The 20,049-nt window shown below is 46.9% G+C and overlaps 1 long non-coding RNA gene across 1 annotated transcript; it reads right to left on the bottom strand.

Annotated features, from left to right (window-relative positions):
- Positions 1 to 6,190: 6,190 nt before the first annotated feature.
- LOC147579827 (uncharacterized) lies at positions 6,191 to 19,136 on the bottom strand. The gene is made up of 2 exons (XR_015252183.1): positions 15,846 to 19,136; positions 6,191 to 14,919 (listed from the first exon to the last, which is right to left on the bottom strand). It is a non-coding gene; the product is annotated as an uncharacterized LOC147579827 (long non-coding RNA).
- Between the last annotated feature and the right edge of the window lie 913 nt (positions 19,137 to 20,049).

Here is a 20,049-nt window from a genome sequence, read left to right as displayed (position 1 = left end):
GAATACATACATGGAAAGGTTTAGGGGCTAGTTTCTAGCGAGCCACTCATGGAACCGGAAAGTCTGAGGGGCGATCCTCTGTCAGGCAAGGCTTCATCTAGGAGCTCTAGGACCCAGCTCTCGAGGGAGAGGGTCAACTCCACAGAGAACACGGGGATTGAGAGCGGGAAGGGGTGATCCCTGGGGTGGCGGGTAGAAGCAAGAATGAGTGTTGGGTGGCAAAACAAGAGGTCTATGCCATCAACTAAGGAAACTGTGCAGTTCAGAGGAAGATCTGATGGGGCCATAGCTCCTCAACTCACTTGCTCCTCCAGAATTTCCTAGTAGGTATCCCTCCCATCCACACTTACCCTTGTGTAAAGCGAAGAAATGGCAAACTTGCCCAGGCTAGGGCAGATTATGAACAACTGTCTATATTGGGAGTAGCAGGGACTAGTGATCAGGAGGCCTGTGCAGGGAGGAGCAGGTGAGAAGGAAAGGCTTGCATATACTGGAGAAGTTCAGGTGTCAGAAACCTACACCTGTCTCCGTGGCAGTGGCAGCTTTGTGACTGTCTTTTAGACACTGGACAGAAGCCTGGAATTTCAAACGCCCCCCAGGGCAGGCAGGGCAGGGAAGGCAGATCAGTGCAGTGGCTGATTCACCAAATCAGAAACGAGTGCCCTAGACCTAAAGGGGGCGGCTGTCACCCCCTATCACCGTCTTCCTCCTAGGGAGGCTGTAAATCCAGACTGTGGGCTGGAACAGAAAAATATGTCTGTGGGTCAGAATCTAGTCTGTGGACCCGTCAGGTTGTGACGTCTGCTAGGAGCCATATTGTCACAGAGCCAGTGAAAGTCCCTTCTCCACTTGTGCAATTTCAAATCTGTGTGCTAATCTATGCGCAAATCAACAAATACCCAGTGACAACCCGTGCCCAAGTTCAGCCCTTTGATCTACACTATCTAACTAAAATCTGAAAAACACCGTGTGGGCCTCGAAAGGAGAGGGAACATCACTGTGAGAACTGTACTTTCATTTCCTGGCGGGGGTGTGGTTAAATTCACAACTTTCGGTGTGACACTAACCGTCGGAGGGTTTTACATTCGATTTCCTGTTTCCTTTTCTCAATAAAGAAAGGAAAAGCACCCCCCTCCCCCGTCGCAGTAAAGGTACGCCGAGTTCCATAGGAAGACACCATGGGGGTTCCGATTTGGCCACAAGCAAAAACAAAACGTAACCCCCGAGACCTGGTAAATAGCAATATGCCAGAAGACTGTGGATCGTGTGGTTGCTTGGGATTGTTTTGATCATCGCCTGCAGCAACTTTCCACGGCACCCTTGGTAGACTAGTGACCCAAGTCCTTTACCTTTGAGTGGCTGGAGCCATTTCCCGTGGAAGGTTTAGAAAACAGTAATGGTGGTAATGTGATCACAGGAGCTGTAGTGTGCCAAGGGCTGTGAGTGAGTGGGCATGCCTCACATGGCTCTGATCTCACATAAACGCTCCAAGAATGTCCCCCATATTTTCCAGAAGGAAACGGAGATTTGGAGGATCTTCGATAATTTGCCCAAGTCACGCCACAGGTGAGGGAGCTGGAGTTTCATTCCTTGTTTTATTCTCGAATATTTATTCGTCACCTATGTATTGGCCAGGCACTCCGAAAAGATTGATAGATGAAAGCAGCTGGGCTCCAAATGACTCTCGCTTGCCGAAAATGATCTCTGTGCAGAGGCACCATTTGGAATATTTATCTTGAGTTTTCTTTCATTTTGTTCAGACACCTAGTGAGTGTCTACTGTGTCCACAGATCTTAGGCTGGGTGCTGGGGGGACTGCAGTGATCCTGACTTTTGGAGGCTTGTAATTTAGTTGGGAGACAGAGCCTGTGCAATACGACACTTGAAGAATCACACAGGATCATGTGTGTTTCAGAGCCAGAAGTTCAGAGGGTGGAGTTCAGAAAAAAGTTCAGAGGGTGGAGAGACTTCCTTGGGCTGGAATGGGTGGGACAGCAGAACATTAAAGAAGGTCTTTGAGGGATGAAAAATTGCCGAATGGCCAGGACACCCTCCGTAGGTGTGCAGAAGAAAAGGGCAACGCACAGCACAAGCCATGGTGTAGATGGGGAAAGGATATGGTGATGCCGTATAATTTGGTGGGTAAGCATGCAATCTGGGCAGTCACATCCTATGGTCTCAGGTGTGAATCCAGGCTTGCACCTTTCTACTTGTATGATCCTGAATTGATTATTTAACTTGTATGAAGCCTCAGTTTCCTAACCTGGGAAGGGGGCATCATGAGTGAAATGAGGCAGATAAAGCAGGCTCTGGCACATGGGAGGCCCCTGTTGTAAACTGGGTCTCTTTGTGGGGCGGGGGGGACCTTGGGGCTGTTCCATCTGAATAGTGGAGACAGATATGTGGCCAACCTGAAACCATAACGTAAGAGCCCCAAAGGGGACTGGAAACTCTACAGCCATGAACTAAAAGCAGCAGGCATCAGCCCCAGAATCGGATAAAGCCACCAAACCACAAATGTGCTGCTCAGGTCTTTAAAGTTCTACGCCAGGGCAAGACCTGCTGTAACTTTGTGTGATGGAGTCAAACCACACCTTTTTTTTTTTTTTTTTTTTTTCATTTTCTCATCAGACTTCACAGGAAATACACTCCTTTGTTCAGATGTGAGCTAAGGTACCCCCTCACCCTGACTCTCCTTTGTGGCATTAACTCACCCACTGGGTCGCTCACTTTCTATCCTAGGCCCGTGTCATCATCAGCTTATATTTAGCAGGCACGTGGGTTTGTACTGCTCTTAGGTTAGAAGTCAAACAGAAGTTAAATCCATTAAGACATGGTTTGTCATCGGACTGAGATGATAGTCTAAGAAGAGGAGGTGAGAGTCTCCGGGGGGACTCAGCCAAGGAGGGGGGGTGTTTTTATTAAAGGGCTATTTGTTTTGCCCTTTAATTTACGATTGAATTAAATTAATTAAATCGTTAGCATTTTAGCTCACAAATAGGATTTAGCGATCCTCTACATTGCTGTTGCTCATTAATTATTTTAGCTTTCATGACTTTCGACCTAACTCCTGTGCCCCACAGAGAGGATCTATACCGAGGTGTTGACAGTGATTTCTCAGCAGCTGTTACAAATTAATAGCTTTGGCCGCCTTCCCAAGTGGACCCATTAAAATCGTCAAGAAAATTGGCTTTAAGGAATTACCCAAAGATCCCTGACCTAATCTAATGGGATTTCTTCCCCATTCTAGGAGCACCCACTCCTGAATCTCTTCAGGAAGGACTATATAAGGATTGACAGTCAGAGGATATGAGAGGAGGAATGCAAACAGTAACCCAGTTGGAGATAGCTTACAGCCAGTTGTCAACAAGATTTTCTCATATCCAGAGAAAAAAGGACGCAAAGAGGGAAGAAACTACTGCAACAATAACAATGCCTAACATGTATTGTGCATTTACCATACCCATCCCATGCATTATCTTTTTGACCTCTTAACAGCGCTGTTAAGGAAGGGACTATTGTCATCCCCGTTTTCAGACAAGGAAACTGAGGTACAGGAAGCTAAGACAATTTGGAAGATAAATACTTTGCAAGTAAGTGGCAGAGCTAGGATTAAAACCCAAGGAGTCTGGCTCCAGGGCCGGTGTTATTAAATAATACCAAGGTGTGTTTACGTGTTATTGGGAGGAGGTGGAGGGAAATGAGGTGCTATAAAAGGGCCAGGAATAGAAAGGTGCCTGGAGGGTTTTGGCTTTGGCCTTGTATGATGCCATCCTAGTCACAGCACAGATCCCAAGCCCAGATGGACAAGTCTCACTTCCAGTCATAGCACAGAACCCAAGCCCTGTCTGCGCAAATACCCAGAAATATGACACTCACAGTTTTGTACTTAGGTAGTCTCTGCCTCCATCCTGCTCTATGCTTGGAGGGTCAGCAAGGTTCCAGCCCAGTTTTAGGCTTTTATATGGGATCTAGTTAGCCTGAGGGAATTATTGGAACCACCTCTGGCCCATGTTGCTCTACAGTGGCCAGTCAGAATCTGGGGGCCAACATCAGATCACACTTCTGGAGGACCCAAGGATCCCCAGTAAACTGGATTTGGGGGACTTGAACCCCCCCAGTCCAATATGGAAATGTCTCAAGACTTCTTCCTGTCCCCATGTCCCCACTGATTCAGAGGACGGGTCCTCACTTTGCTTTAGATAGTTAAGAGAGCACACTCTTGGAAGTCAGCCATTCCTGGGTATGAATCTCAGTTATCGCCCGTCGAGACTTGGAGAAGCTAACTTCTCTGAGCCTCCATTTTTCATCCAGCAAGTGGAGATAATAACAGAACCTACTTCATAGAGTTGTTTTAAGGATTAAATAAATGAATCCATATCAGCCACATAAAGCACGCTAAGAGCTCAATAACTGTGGGCAACGGTAATTATCTACACCTCGTCTCCATTGAAGAAATAATTGTTAAGTGTCTCAAGTCCACAGTGCACATTATCACATCCGGTAGGGAGCGGCCTTGGAGAACAAAGCCTGTGGCCTTGCCAGGCCCTGCAGCCATGTGGTCGGGCCTCTCTGGTAGAGGAAATGGTTTCATCACCTGGCTGTCTAGGTCAGGGCCACTTTCTTCAGGGAAGGGCTCTGTGGCCTTGCCTGCTGGACGTGACTCAGCCCCCTCACCTGGCTCTGCCACCCCTCAGTGTGCAAAGGAGCGGAGAGAGGCACACGCCTGCCTACCTAGTTGAACGCTCTTTCCTGACGGAACCTGAGTGTAGTTGTGCAAGGTTTTGCTCTTGTGCCCGGGGCAGGTAAGGATCCCGTGGAAGCCAGTGCACTTCTGAAGGCGCACTTCCTTTTACTGACCTGGCTGGATGACCATGACTGTCACCTTCACCTAGGAAATGCCTGTCTTTCCTCGAGTAAAGGATGAAGGGCGAGGGTAGTTTCTAGGCTTGATAGAAAGGCCCTTTCGGGGCGCCTGGGTGGCGCAGTCGGTTAAGCGTCCGACTTCAGCCAGGTCACGATCTCGCGGTCCGGGAGTTCGAGCCCCGCATCAGGCTCTGGGCTGATGGCTCGGAGCCTGGAGCCTGTTTCCGATTCTGTGTCTCCCTCTCTGTCTGCCCCTCCCCCGTTCATGCTCTGTCTCTCTCTGTCCCAAAAATAAATAAACGTTGAAAAAAAAAAAAATTAAAAAAAAAAAAAAAAAAAAAAAGAAAGGCCCTTTCAAGTTGACTCGGGAGCCTCCTAAGTGTCAAGCTGACAGGGATAGGGACTGGGGGCTGCGTCTGTGTCTGCTCTCCATGACATCTCTAACCCCTGACACAGTGTGGGCCCTCTGGGAACGTCTCTACCACATAGCGGTTAAGCACATGGGTTCCAGAGCCGGACTACCTGCTGTGGAATCAAGGCACTGTTGCCTATTAGCCGGTGACCTCTGGCAATTTCCTTCTCCTCTCTGTGCCTCTGTGCCTCGTCTGTAAAAGAAGATGATGATAACAGTACTCACCTACTCACCTCTTTAGGTTGTTTTGAAGCCTAAACGAGTTTTCATAAAAACGCTGAGAACAACGCCTGGCGCCTTGTAGCCTAAGTGTTAGCTGCTATTTCCCACGTGCTAGAGATTTCAGTACTAGATAAAGGCTCAGGTAAATAAGTGGGCAAATCCAGAGTTCTAGACTAAGTATTTGACCTTGAAGTCTGGTCTCCTTGAATGTTATCACCTTGTCTGAGAAGAGTCCTTAGTTTGGATGGTTTAGGAGAGTCTAGATTTCAAAGTAGAACCCAATTGTCAGGCTTTGGATTTTTGTTTTAGACCCAGGAGTTATGGTGCCCATGGGTACTAGGTATCCAGGGTAATCCAGCCCAAATGGACATAATCAACCATCCCCTGGTCCTGGATCCCAGGATGATGGGAGTCTGGTAAGCCTGCCCTTTGACCTGAATCTGAATGACGTTAGTAATACAGGAATAGGTAAAATGCCAGCCACACCTGGCTGGCCCATAAAGAGGAAATACTTCCCACACCTTGCTTTTGCACACTGAGGGCCCCAAGGTAAAGGCATCCCCAGTGCAAGCCGCTTGCTTTAATACCTGGGTGTGTCTGCAGGAACCACCCAGTACAAACCGGAGTGAACCTGCTGCCCTTTCCCCTCTGAGCTGCCAAGTCAAACAGAACACAGGGAACACAAATAGAATCATCACAATAAACCGGTTGTTGGAGTCAGACACAGGAGAACCCACTCCCTGGCACCGCCACCCCCTCCACGGGTCCAGACAGGATGAGGTGCTAGGAGGGCTGAGGAAGGTGCGGCCTGTGGGCATTCCTGCCCAGCAAGCAACCCTTTGGCTCCTCTGGACTCAATTGCCACCCACGTGGATCTCTGCAGGAGCTGCTTGCCAAGGCTGGGAGGGAGGAGGGTCTCCCCTTCCTCCGGGGCCCTGGATTGACGGGAAATGCCCTTCCCACCCACTCAACTTGACTAATGCTGCCGCTTGTCAAGGAAGGGAACTCTTCAGACACATTAAAATCCTAAAGGCATCTAAGGTTTGGAGGAATTCGTGCTGGACGTGCCTCTCTGCAGGGTCAGACGTGGGGGAGGAGAGAGGGGAAGGAGGAGGGGCCAGGCCCAAGTGACAGCTTCAGAAGAATCTGGCAGAACTCTCCAGGTAGTGCCCTCCCTAGCCTGGGGCAGGTCAGAGTCTCCCAGAACTCGCCCGAACTTTTCTGCTGCCTGTGCTCTGGGGCATGTCTCTCTTTGTCTCTTGGATCTCAGGCCAATGAGGAAATATAGGTTAATCCCAGGAGGCAGGGATGGGATCCAAGTTCTTGCTTTGTGGTGTCAGCACCTTTTCATGAAGTTCTAGCAGATCTCACAAAAGATCTTCAGTCTCCCCTCGGCCTTTTCTTTTTCGTAGGTTGGGGAAAAAGGGCTAGAGTCTCCCCGGAGAGAAGTAAACTTGCCATGTGATCCCAGTAGAGGTTTTCTGTGTATTCCACTTCGTCCCAGGATGCAGGAAGAGCAAAAGCTCTGAAAACTGACCCCTGGATTGGAAGCCTGGCTCTGTACTCCATCCTCGGGCAAGTTACTTAATTGCTGGAGCCTTGGTTTCTTCAGGTGTCAAAATGGGTATAAAAAGCTCTAGTTCACAGGGAGGTAGCGAGGATAAAATGAGATACCATAGATGAGGACACTCTAGACGCTCCTGGTACATCAAAGGCCTAGATAAATCTTGCCTTTTTCCCATCTCTCACCCTCTCTGTCAGCGGCTTGCTGGGACCTTGATTGGCCAGAAGAATTAGAAGAAAGACCTAGAGGGAGAGAGACAGAGAAAGAGAGAGAGAGAGGATCTCGCAGTAAACAAGACGGTCTCATTCTAACTTAACTCTGAGTTTCCAGTAGGGACATTAGCAACCACTTTTTTTCTAGGTGGTAAGATCGGTCATTTATGTGCCTCGGGGTAAATCATAGCAATGCTTTCCTTTCCCATCTGAAACAAAACACAAGCCACTTCATTACCAGGCCCAAACTGATTCAATCTAATCTACCCTCAAGACAGGACTTCCCATTTACTTGAACTTGAGGTTTCCCTCTTTTCCATTTGCCTTATGCTTTAGGTGCAGTACTAGGGGTGGGGAAAGGGCAACTGAAACTCCCAGGGGCTTTAGCTTGACTATCAGTTGTCAGAAAAAAGTTGAAATTATCATGACTCCCCTGAAAATGTCAGAACTAGTAGGTCGCTCCCTAGCCCATGGTCCCGTAATAAGCAAAATCTGCCTAATGCTTGATACGTGGCACGAATCTCAACTACGGTCTGGGGACTTTTTTTTTGAAGTGCCGATGATGACTTTATTCTGCTCACTGTGCCCTTCTTCCTGCGTTTGGCCTACATTTACAAAAGGCTGCCATCCTCTGCTTAGTAAGGACTAGACAGGAAAAACATTATGGTGGAGACGGGTGGATGGGACAAGGGTTTGGGGAGTGCTGATCAACTGGGTAGACACTTGGGGAGTGGCAACAGAGTGGGAAGGGAATTAAGGGAGAACTGTTTAGAGAAGGGTGTCAGGGAAGTGAGTAATAGGTAGGTCAGAGGATGGAGAAAAGGAATATTGAAAGAGAACGGATATGCTCTGTGGGCAGGTGGTAAAATATCTGAATGGGAGCCCAGGCAGGGCTAGCAAGGAGTAATAGGGAGGGAACTCGGAGGTGCTGATTTGTCAGAGGAAAATGGGACTGGGTATGCTCTGGTGGAGGATTGGAGGGATCCCAGATCAAGCCCAGATGCCATTCATTTTAATGAAATCCTTCTTTATGCTCCTGCCATTGGAAACACACAACATGTGCTCATCCCAATGACCTATTATTTTTTTTAAAGCCCTGCACTTTATGTTTGTGACTTTGCTATGTGCCTTACTGTTTTAGTATATTTTTTAGTAATCTCTGTACTCAATGTGGGGCTCAAACTCACGACCCCGAGATCAAGAGTTGCATGGTCTTCCGAATGAGCCAGCCATTGGAGGCACCCAATGGCTTATCTTTTTTAATGTTTGTTTGTTAAGAGAGAGAGAGCAGGGGAGGGGCAGGGAGCGGGAGAATCCCAAGCAGGCTCTTGCTCAGATCAGAGCAGAGCCGGACACAGGACTCCCATCTCATGACCTGATCATGACCTCAGCCGAAATCGAATTGGGCGCTTAACCTACTGAGCCACCCAGGCGCCCCTGCCATGGCTTATTTTTAATTCAAGAACATAATAGCCCCTCTGCTTTCCCTCAAAAAATGAGACACAATGTAAATGCAGCTAGGCTGGATAAAATTCAAAGTCTCAGACCCTTCAGCTGTGCCTTATCATTCCAGTGTTATGGAGCAGTTGCCTTCATACAGTCATCTTAACCCCTCACTCCTGATACTGAATCTCCTTTTGTTTACAGTTGTTCTGCACTTCCTATAACTTTCGAGAGACTCGTGTGAGGAGAAAGGAGGCTGGCACCCTGAGATTTGTCACACTCCGCTAGCTTGTATACCCAACACAAAACTAAGCAGTACAGAAATCAAAGCTTCACTTCCTATTGGCCTGGGTTCTTCAGGCCTTCCCACTTTTCAGTATCCAGTCCTCCTGGATTTCTAAATTTTCCCTCCCTTTGGGAGGATTGTTCCTTGAACGGGGTTATTAGATCGCCTCCCTCAAGTCTTCAATAAAGCGCCAAGGCACGATAATGTGCTGCTTTTAAAGTACAAACGACATCCTCTGTGCCTCCCTCTCTCTCTCTGCTCCTCCCCCGTTCATGCTCTGTCTCTGTCTCAAAAATAAATAAACGTTAAAAAAAAAAAAATTAAAGTACAAACGACATCCAAACTTCTGATTCCCTTGATTCTGGAGTCGACTGCAAGCAGTGGGAAAGTTTTCTATGCTGGGTTTTGCTCCTGTCCCCTGGGTCAGGCATTTTGGCCAGTGGTTGTTCTGTGGGCTGGAGGAGACTGCGGTCTGGGAGGTCACCCTGACAATTACCGCCAACTGAGCGTGGAGGGAGTGGTCTAGGTTTGGCCCTCAGTCTGGAGTCACAGGCAGCACAGAGATCTTGGCTCAGGACCCGGGGCTGAGGCGTGCTGGGACAGCCTTGGGGGTGTCCTGGCTTTCCAGGGGCTGGGGAACCCTCTCTGGCCCGGGGGCGGGAGACGCTGTTCCAGAATCGGTTCTGGCTCCACTGCAGTCTCAGCACTTTCTAATTCCAGCGCCAAACAACAACAGCCGCCCAGCTGCAGCCATGGCAACAGGCCCCGCCCACCAGACCTCGTTCCGAGCCTGCAGCACGTGACCGCAACGCCTGCGTCGCTCCCTCCGCCCCTGGCGCGGCGGGAGGGCGGGGAAGTGCGGGGATGACGTTTACTCAGTCGTCTCCATGGATATAATGCATAGACGTCAACGTCGCCCAGTGTTTAGTGTGTAACGTTCCTCCGTCTCCATGGGAACGTCAGGCGGCCAAACACCAGGCCCCAGCAACAGGCTTCTGATTGGCCGAGTCTTCCAAAGGCGGAGCTTCGTCGCCCGCGCCAGCTCTACCGTGTTGCTGTTTTGGTTGTTTGTCTCCCATTTGTTTATTTCTCAAACAGATCCTGGAGGCTGAGGTCTGGATCCGTCGCCAAGGATGAGATCCAGGAGAAAACGTGCTCAACGTGCAGCTTGCATTTACCGATTATACAGCCTCAAGATGACATAGGCCCTTTGTGACCAAGTCCATTGTGAGAGTCACGGCCCTCAGGCCTGGCGGCTGTCACGGCCCAATATTTGGAGTTACATCCCCGACCCTCCCCCACTTCACAGCCCAAAAATGCTATTCCCCTCTCAGCCTCATCCCGGAGACTGTGTTGCCTTCACAGTTACACTTGTTCACCCTCCCAGAGCAGTCAGGGCCTTCCGTACCTAATGCCAGGATTCAGTGCTACCCCCTGCAGGATTTGGCTACGGTTTCCCGTCTGGTCCTAATTCTGTTGAATGACATCATTTATCCGTATTCCTACCCAGAGATGCCCAGATTGCTTGTACCTTGAGCAAATACCAAAGGATCCCAAAGGATAGGGGTTGGTACTCGTATTCATGGACTCATCGAATCTCACGCTTTTCTCTTTGCCTATTTTAATTCGAAACGAGGAGGGGGGCACTTGACTTCTCCAAAAGAAATAGAAATAAATTGAGGACAGAGATGGGGGTGGATGGAGTGGGGGAGAATTCTGATCTGAAAATCTCAGATTTCTTCATATATGAAAGTAATACACTGATGGAGTTAAACGTTCGGAGGCACAAATAATGTCTCCAGAAACAGTTTTAACCTTACCCTGAGCTCCCACCAGTGAAGCCAAGTTAATATCTGGCAAGAGATAGGGATCTAGCCTCAGGGGTTTCAGTCAAGTTGTGCTTAAAAGAATGCCTTAAAATCTTTAGTTATGGTGTCAAATATAATAAATCTTCACCAGCTCATGCACATACAAGTCTGAAATGTTGCATAAAAGGTTTAGATGACCCGATAATATGTTTTCAAAACCCAGAAAGGGAGAGAGAGACACTGATGCAAGCCTCAAGTTAAAAATAAGAAAGTAAAATTACTTTCACAGATTGGAATTGATAAGAAGGGCATCTTGTTCTCTCTGCTCTAATCAGCCCACCACCTCCTGTCCCCTTTATCTGCTCTGGGGAATATCCTTGCTAAGTGTCCTCCCTGGCACTCCTTGGCCAGCTTCTAGCCTACAATTTCCTTTGGAGATGTGAATGAAATTGGAAGCCTGCTCAGTACAAATAGGACCAAAGGGCACAGCTACTTATTGTAATGAACTTCATTCTGATTAAGTCACAGAGACTGCAAGTGCTTACTATTTACCCAGTAAATATATTAAATTGCCAGGCAAGTCTCCCTCCTGTCCTGATGCTGCCAAGGCATATCTGAAAGTCTGATATAAGATCATTTTTAGACCATCAAACATCCCTTTTGAATTCTATCATCTGTCTTTACATTTCTAGGAATACAGAGCATCTTGGTCTCCGAGAGCCTATCTATCTGGGTTGCAAAGAAAGAGTAATAATGAGACAATATTTACACTGTACCTTGAAGACGGACCTGAAAAGCTAGGAGGGGTGACTGAGGGCATTTCTCCGTGTGGACAAGGAAGAGGGGAGTATGATGGAAAATGACAGAATTTCTAAGTACCTAGATTTGACTCTAGCACATGAGCTGGATTTTATGATTCTGTTGAAAAGCACCAGTTACAACCTCAAAGCTTCCATGTCCTTCTCCATCCCCCAGACTTAGTTCTGGAACTTTCTTTCTTCCTTTCTTTTATTTATTTATTTATTTATTTATTTATGAAGGAGAGAGAGAGAGAGAGCATGAGTGGGGGAGGAGCAGAGAGAGAGGGAGACACAGAATCCGAAGCAGGCTCCAGGCTCTGAGCCATTAGCACAGAGCCCGATGTGGGGCTCGAACCCACAAACTGTGATATCATGACCCGAGCCGAAGTCTGACGCTTAACCGACTGAGCCACCCAGGCACCCCTTGACTTAGTTCTTTCTTTTCGTTCTTTTGACCATGACCCAAACATGGTTGTGGGCCATAGCATGTGGCAGGGGAGTTTTTAATCCTGGAAATACCAAATAGATGATAGTTTCGATGGTACTCAAAGCAACAGTTGGTTTCCTATGTGTCTACATGCACACACACATGCACAGACCCTCCTGCCCCCGGGGTTTGTCTGAGCTGCTCCGCTTAGCTGACCAAATTCAACCTAAAGACCGCGATGTCCTGCTCTGCTGCTGAGTTCCTCAAACAGCAAGAGGACTAAATTCCTCCAGCATATTTCCTCGCCTGTAACATGGGATCTGGAGAACTTACTGACCCTACATGTTTGCTCAGCCCTAAGAGAATTATAATGATGGAGCGGTTATTAGTTGGTACTGTGGGAATACCAAATGGCATATAAATGCTTGATTATCATTAATGGGCATTATTTCCCCCCAACACCTTCCCATCTTGGTGTTGAGTGGAGCCTGCACCTGCCAGGTTTCCACAGCAGACAGGCTTGTCTCAGGCCCGGAGGAGCAGCGACCCACCTGGCCTTCCAAGACCCAAGTGCACATCATACCTCTTGCACATCCCAGCTGTGACTGAAATTGAGCTCTTCAACTCACACTCCTCCTGTCTTCAGTTGTAGAAGTGAAGATATTGTGGGGCACCTAGGTGGCTCAGTTGGTTGAGCGTCCGACTCTTGATATCAGCTCTGGTCATGATCTCATGGTCATGGGATTGAGCCCCACGTCAGGCTCTGTGCTGAGCGTGGAAGCTGCTTGGGATTTTCTCTCTCCCTCTCTCTCTGCCCCACTCTTGTTCATGCTCTCCCACTCTCTCTCTCTCTAAATAAATAAATGAACATTAAAAAAATTATAAAACGAAACAAAGATGCTGCTACCTTCCCTGCTTACCTCTCAGCCCTGTTATGAGGGTCACACTAGGGAACGTTCAAGAAAGGGCTTTGAAAACCATAAAGCAGAAGGCATTCAAGCTTAAAAATGTTTTACTAGACAAGGTGACCTATAAGTGGAACAGTGTCAAGGTGGGCTTGGGTGTCATTCATAGGCAGGCTGGATGAATGCCTACCTGTGCGATCTGATACATCCCATGTCAGGGCATGCTCCCTCACTCTCCCTAAAATTCCATTATCAGTGGAATATGCCTTTGGAGTCAGCATCTACCACTCTCTTCAAGTCTTAGGTTGAAAATACAAATTCTTTGATGAGTGAGCAGTAAACTCCTAAAGTTTAACATAAATTAGGTTATCAGACATGTTCCACCCTGACAGGTGAGACAGCACCACATGAGAACACTGGGCTCTTAGGTGGGTCTGAAAAACAGGATCCTGGGAGCCTAGGGAACATTATTCATTTTAATCAAAGTTGCCCCTCCAAGTCGTGCCATTTGGTGACAGAGGATACTTGGAGCCCACCCAGCAGATCTGGAGCGCTACTCATACATGAAAAGGAGAGACTCTTCTCCCTGTCCTTACCCAAAGCCTCTGAGGCCACTACAGCAATCCAGGGGTTCCCACACTGCTGGATTTTAGGGGCTGGCAAAGTTTTTAAAAAGTTGGTGAACTGGCGTGGGGGGTGGGTGGGGGCGCCAGTCAGTCGAGCGTCCAACTTGGGCTCAGGTCATGATCTCACAGTCTGTGAGTTTGAGCCCCGTGTGGGGCTCTGCGCTGACAGCTCAGAGCCTGGAGCCTGCTTCAGATTCTGTGTGTGTGTGTCTCTCTCTCTGCCCTTCCCCTGATTGTGCTCTCTCTCTCTCTCTCAAAAATAAATTAAAAAAAAATTTTTTTTTTTTTAAAGTTGGTGAACTTGGATGTCTGGGTGGCTCAGACATCCAGGTGTTGAGTTGAGTGTCTGACTCCTGATTTCGTCTCAGGTCATGGTCCCAGGGTCATGGGATCGAGCTCTGCATTGGGCTCTGATCTGAGTGTGGAGCCTGCTTGAGATTCTCTCTCTCCCTCTGCCCCTCTTCCCCATTCACTCGCTCTCTCTCTCTCTTTCTCTCTCTAAAAGAAAAAAAAAGTTGGTGAACGGACATAGGTTGTCAGCTCTCAATTTTACCAAACAATCACCATTTGTTATCACCATCATTTTATAAATAAGAGGACATTTTAACATTAACAAAAGTCAGAAAGACATAATCTAAGACTTAGGGACAGCTCTTCTAAATTAAATGCATATAGCTCTGTGAAAACTCCTTGCTTTGTCATTTTTTTCCCTATCTTCCTCTGACAGTTCTATTCCTTCTTTAATCTCCATGGCGTATCGTTGACAGTGGTAGAGAGCAGACAGAAGCATCAAGGAGAAGTAAAAATCGAATTCAAGGGTGGATTCATTTTCCTAATCAAACGGACCACTTCTTAAGCCACGTGCCTTTGGATCACCAGTTTCTGTGGCAAAGGGGTGTGACACAATCTCACCAGGATGGGTAAGAGTGCAATACAATGGTGGGAATATAATACTTTGCGTAGTTCCTTTGGAATTACACCCAGTCTGGGTGGGTCAGTTTGTTTCCAGTTGGACTGATCCTTGCTTGGACCAGGCCCCACCCACCCAAACACTTCCAGGTTTACATGAGGAGGTGGGATTTTGACTGCTCTATGCCTGTTCAACAAGATCAGATGGGGCTGAGTGGTGAAGATCGGCATGTTCCCAGGAGGAGGGAACAAGCCTGCCTTCCAACTGGTGTCCCAGGCAGGTGCAGGAGACACTGGCAGAGCCAGTTTAACCAGCATCTCGGGCAAGGTTTGGCCATACTTTTTTCCTGCTTGCAGTTTCCTCTAGCAGAAGTGGAAACGCTCTTCTTGGCAGGTTAGCTCAGTTAGTTAGAAGTGGCAACACTCTACGTGTTCTGCAGCTGTATATGAACCGAATGCAACCAGCATTATAGCACTGTATATATTGCTGATAGAGATATCACTATATATATTATTATATATTATATATGCTTTCCTTCCAAAACCCAGTGTAAACAGAAGCTGAGGCTATCATTTAATTCTAAGCAATTTAAGAATAATTAAAGCCCATGAAACTTTCTCTCTCATCAGTAACTCCCTGCTAGATACCTAGGGAAATAAATTCACTTATTCAGGTCACCAGGGCACTACCTACCTACTATACTGGGGAGAAAACAGCACAATTATCTATTGTGGAGTAGTGAATTATAAGGTCATTATTTAAAGAGATGTATTGAAACTGCTCAGCCAAAATGGCATAATAATGTATCATGGCACTTTGGTGAATATTAAATAACGTAACGATATCTGTAAAACATTCAGCACAATCCCTGAGCGGCACTCAATAAATATTAGCTACTGTTATTTCCATTTACTCGAGAAGTATTTTTTGAGCAGCCGATACATGGCCAGAAACCGTATTATGGGCTTGCGACTCCATCATGGGTGAAATAAGCAGGATTTCTCTCCTTCCGGAGTGGAGAGACAGACACCAAACAAACTCAATCAACAATTAAGGCCTACTCATACGAGGCCTTCTGTGGGCGTTTGGGGGTTCATCAGATCCCAAAGATCCCAACCCTTGTAGAACGGATCTCTTAGATACCAGCCCCATTGTTTTCTAAATAAGTATTCATTATTAGAAACAGTGTTAAGTGCTATACATGCAAAGCCTGGGGTGAGCGAAAGACTTCTAGAGGGTTCCTAATTCAAGCTGGGTGCTCAGGATACAACATTCCAAGTTTGAAACCTGGATAAGAGTAGGTTTAGCTGAGGAGGAGAGCGGGAGATGGGGGCAGAGAACACAGGTTTAACACTAGTAACTCACATTTAATTCGTGCTTTCCGTGGTACAATGCCTTTTCACAAACGTCCTGCAGCAGAGGTTTGCCACCGGAGTGAATTTAGTCCCCAGCTCCAGGATGCATGGCAGCAGCTGCCTACTTTGCTCCTTTCCAGGAGATCACCAACGTTTGACAGTTGCTGCCTCAGTTTTCCTTGCTCTCCATTGCCTGGAATAGTTAGTATCAGCTACAACAAGGATGACTGCTGAGGCCGGAACGCAGCTTCTTTTACTTGTGGTAATGAAAGCCACCCTCGTGCCCCCAGGAATGTGTTAGCAAACATTCGCTGCTGGGTTTAAATAATCAAGTATGGGCTGAATACTAATCAGTCTCTGAGGGCTGAGCTGTCTTCTTTCCCCAAAACATGCATAATCCTTTAGCTCACTGTGCCCTTTGCCTCCTGAATTTTCTCACCTTCAGGTTTCAACGCTCCTCTTATTCCTACTAGCAAGTTCCACAGCCTGGCTCATATTCCAGCTATGAAATAGTTCACATAGTTCTGGGTAGACATAATATTTACGGGAACTGAAGATGGGTGGATTCTGATAATGGCTTGTGGAATAGCCTTCGGTGCAGTCAAAATAACAAAGAATTTAAGAAACTAATGCGTTGAGACTTTTAGTCTCCCATAAACTTCCCAAATGTTCTTACTTAAACCCTGTGTAAGTATCAGCAGAATCCAGGGGAGTGTTGCCCTGCGTGAGAAGGAGTGGTTTGTTCAGCGTTCTGCTGTTTTACAGCACAAATTCTGAGCCGAATTCTGTTTATTGTCAATAGCTCTCTAACAAAGGGCAAAATGGAATGTGCCTGTTTTCAAATTCCTGTGAAAAAGGGTCCTGGAAGACCTCAGATCCTGGTCTAGGGCAATTTGCGTCACTGTTTTTCGGGGCTTTGAATGAAGACTCTAAGCTGTTGAGAGAGATCTTACCAAACATCGTTAGCGTAGAGCCACTTATCAGAAGGATCTATATAGGTTGTTACTGCATAAAAACGAAATAGAACTGTCCATGCCTGGTTTGAAGTACAGTGATGGCTAGGGAGGAAAGTAAACCGGGAAGAGCTGGGACATTTCTAAATTTGGTACCATTGATCCAAAATTTGGTGTTTATCATCCGGGGGAGGGAGAGATGGTTCGGGGGCAACTCAGACACTAGAGCTTGTGGTGCGCATTTTAAGGACAGAGGGTTGCTGGGTTCAGAGGTGAGGAAAAATCAACGGTTATGTTTCCCAGTACTTAACTTTACATTGGGAAGCATTTCCTCTGCCCAGAATGCTCTGCTTCTTGTCTTCCCGTGGCTGGTTCCTTCCTGTCATTTATTTCTCATCACAAAAGTCACCTCCTTCCACCGAATCCAAACACTCACAACATATCTCTCCATTTTAATTACCTGCTCCCTTTTACCTGATATTTTGGTTTGTTTTCTTGTTTATTACTGGACTACGAGCTTTGCTTTAATAGGAAGCTTGTCCGTTTACTATGGATTCCAGCGACTAGCACATAGTAGATACTCAATAAAGATACTGAATGAAGAAGAAGGGATAGGATAATTGTCCCTGTACAATTTGAGTCATGAAAAAATTAACTTTGTAGAGGTCTTACCTAGTATCTGCAGGTGATTTTCTGGTTCTTATGCAAGATAATAATAATTTGAGGTAAATGAAGCCCCTTTCATCCCTGGCAGGGATTCTGAAACCAATGGAAAAGTAGAAGGTAGGATAGAGATTTCTGATAAGACCGCAACTAAATTGGGGCACTTACATGTCTCAAACTCTTGATTTTAGCTCAGGTCATGATCTCACAGTTTGGTTTGTGGGACCAAGCACTGTGATGGGCTCTGTGCTGACAGCACGGATCCTGGTTGGGATTCTCTCTGTTCCTCTCCCGCTCGTGCTCTCTCTCTCTCTCAAAAATGAATAAACAAACACTAAAAACAGAACACCACAACTACATTAATCTCGAACACCGTGGGGCTGCTTTATCTAAACATACAATCTAGAATCACCTCATTTGAAACTCTTCGGTATTCTCCATTGCTAGGGGTTTTGTGTACTTCTCTGGTCATCTTACCACATGGGCCAGAAACGGGTAAGACGTGTTGAAATATTCACTGTGGCTCGGAGCTGCTGTTTGGTAAGCCTGCTGGTCTGACAGGCCAATGAGTGGAGTGCTACTTGAAAACACCAGGTTTTCTCCATTTCCCCAGCCTATTTCACAACGTCTTGCTTCACTCTTTTCCAAGTTCCAAGCTCAGACAGACACCAGCTGGATGAACACTAGACTTGGATGGCAAAGTCATAGTAGCAAATGAACCCCCGAAGTCCCACCTCCTGTGAACTGTCCCATTCACGACAAACAGAGGCCAGGGGAAAATGAAGATTCTTCACCCGCAGACACCCTCTGGGAAGGTTACCCACAGTTGATTCCAAACCACCTGATCAATGTGGAAGAAGGAATAGAATGGTTCAGCCAAACTGTGCAAATGAAGAATCCTGTCGGCTGATCCCATCCACGGAGCTAAGCAATCTGAATGGGGCAGGAGTGCGTGGTCCTCTGTTGTAACCTTGAAGTTCAGCTCCAGCCCAGATAGGGCTGATGTAGGCCCTGCAGCCAGGCCTCAGGTGATCGTGTGGTCTGCGATACTCCAGTCCTGTCCAGTGCAAGTCTTACAATCAACAAATACTGACCGAGCCCTAGCCACATGCCCAGTCATGGCTAGATTGCCCAAGAAGCCAAGTAAGAACATGCTGGGGCCAGGGCAGGGCCAGGGATGGGGGTAAGGGCCATTCAAGAAAGAACTGGGAAAACTGTAGCCATCATTCTGTTTATTGAGTACCTTGCTGTTGTGCAAGGCACTGTTTCTGGCACTGGGGAACCCGCAATTTTTCCCTCCCGCATGAACTTACATCCTGGCCTTATTTCAGCATACTTGTGAGTTTTAGCTTTTGAAATAAAATTTTATTTTGCAATTTAATGTTGTTTTTATTTTGAACCTCTTGGGAGAGTACCATCGTCATTTTAGTATCGGGGCCATAAAAATTTTATTACGGCCTCTTCCCCGTGCTGTTAAACATACAAACAAAAAGTTAGGTTTTTAAACCTTATGCCCAAATATTTTCTAAAAAAGTCACTTGTAGTATTAACTTGAATTTGTGAAAAAGAAAGGATTTGTGGGAGGGGGGCGTGCCGCACGTGGGTGACTCCGTCAATTAAGCATCCAACTCTTGGTTTCGGCTCAGGTGATGATCTCATGGGTCTTGAGTTTGAGCCCCACACCGGGCTCTTGGGATTCTGTCTCCCTCCCTCTGCCCCTCCCCAACCCACTTTCTATCTCTCTCTCTCTCTCTCTCTCTCTCTCATAAATAAATAAATAAACATTCAAAAAGAAAGAAAGAAAGAAAGAAAGAAAGAAAGAAAGAAAGAAAGAAAGAAAGAAAGAAAGAAAGGAGAACCTATCCCAGACAGATTGTCTCATTGTGCTGATCACTGTTTCTGAAGGGGGTGGTTGTGGATTTAAAACCACAGGTAGTGGAAGCATTTAGACAGCAAATATGATGGGTGTATGCAGTTCTAAGAATGGGTGTACCCATGGGCTTTGGAAGCATTTATATTATTATGCTTGATAAAGTAGGTGCTGCTCAGGATTTTGGTTCCCCTCACCTCCGGAGAGTACAGGTAAGAAGTCACCCATCGAGCCCCTTTATCCAAAGAGAGAATCCACGCTGCCTTCTCTGAGCTTTCTGTTTAATGTTCATTCTTTCCTCACACATTTATTGAATGCTTTCTAGTGTCACGAAGCTAGGCACCAAGGGTAGTTTCCTACCGAATGAGACAGATAAGCCCCCTGCTTTTGTGGAAATCATGGCCTAGTAGAGGAAGACAATGAAAAACGACGTAAATAAAACCAATAGGGTACCATGGTGCTAAGTCCTAGACAGAAAATGACAGCAGGTAATGTAACAGAAAGTGACTGAGGGATGCCACATTGGGCGGGGGACGGGACAGGCTTCGTGGAGAATTTGATATCTGAGCAGGCATTGATCATGCGGAAGAGTCAACATGTTAAGATGTGGGGGGAAGAGCGAGCAATGGATAGAAAGTCTCAGCTACAGACCCAGCTTGGCAGGTTTGAGGAACAGGAAGAAGGCCAGCATGGCTGGAGTGGAGGAGATGAGAGAAAGTGTTTCAAGA

The sequence above is a fragment of the Puma concolor genome, chromosome B3, assembly GCF_028749965.1.
Source record: "Puma concolor isolate L17-30 chromosome B3, mPumCon1.1.hap2, whole genome shotgun sequence".
Classification (NCBI taxonomy): domain Eukaryota; kingdom Metazoa; phylum Chordata; class Mammalia; order Carnivora; family Felidae; genus Puma; species Puma concolor.
This window is presented reverse-complemented; position numbering and strand designations above follow the sequence as displayed.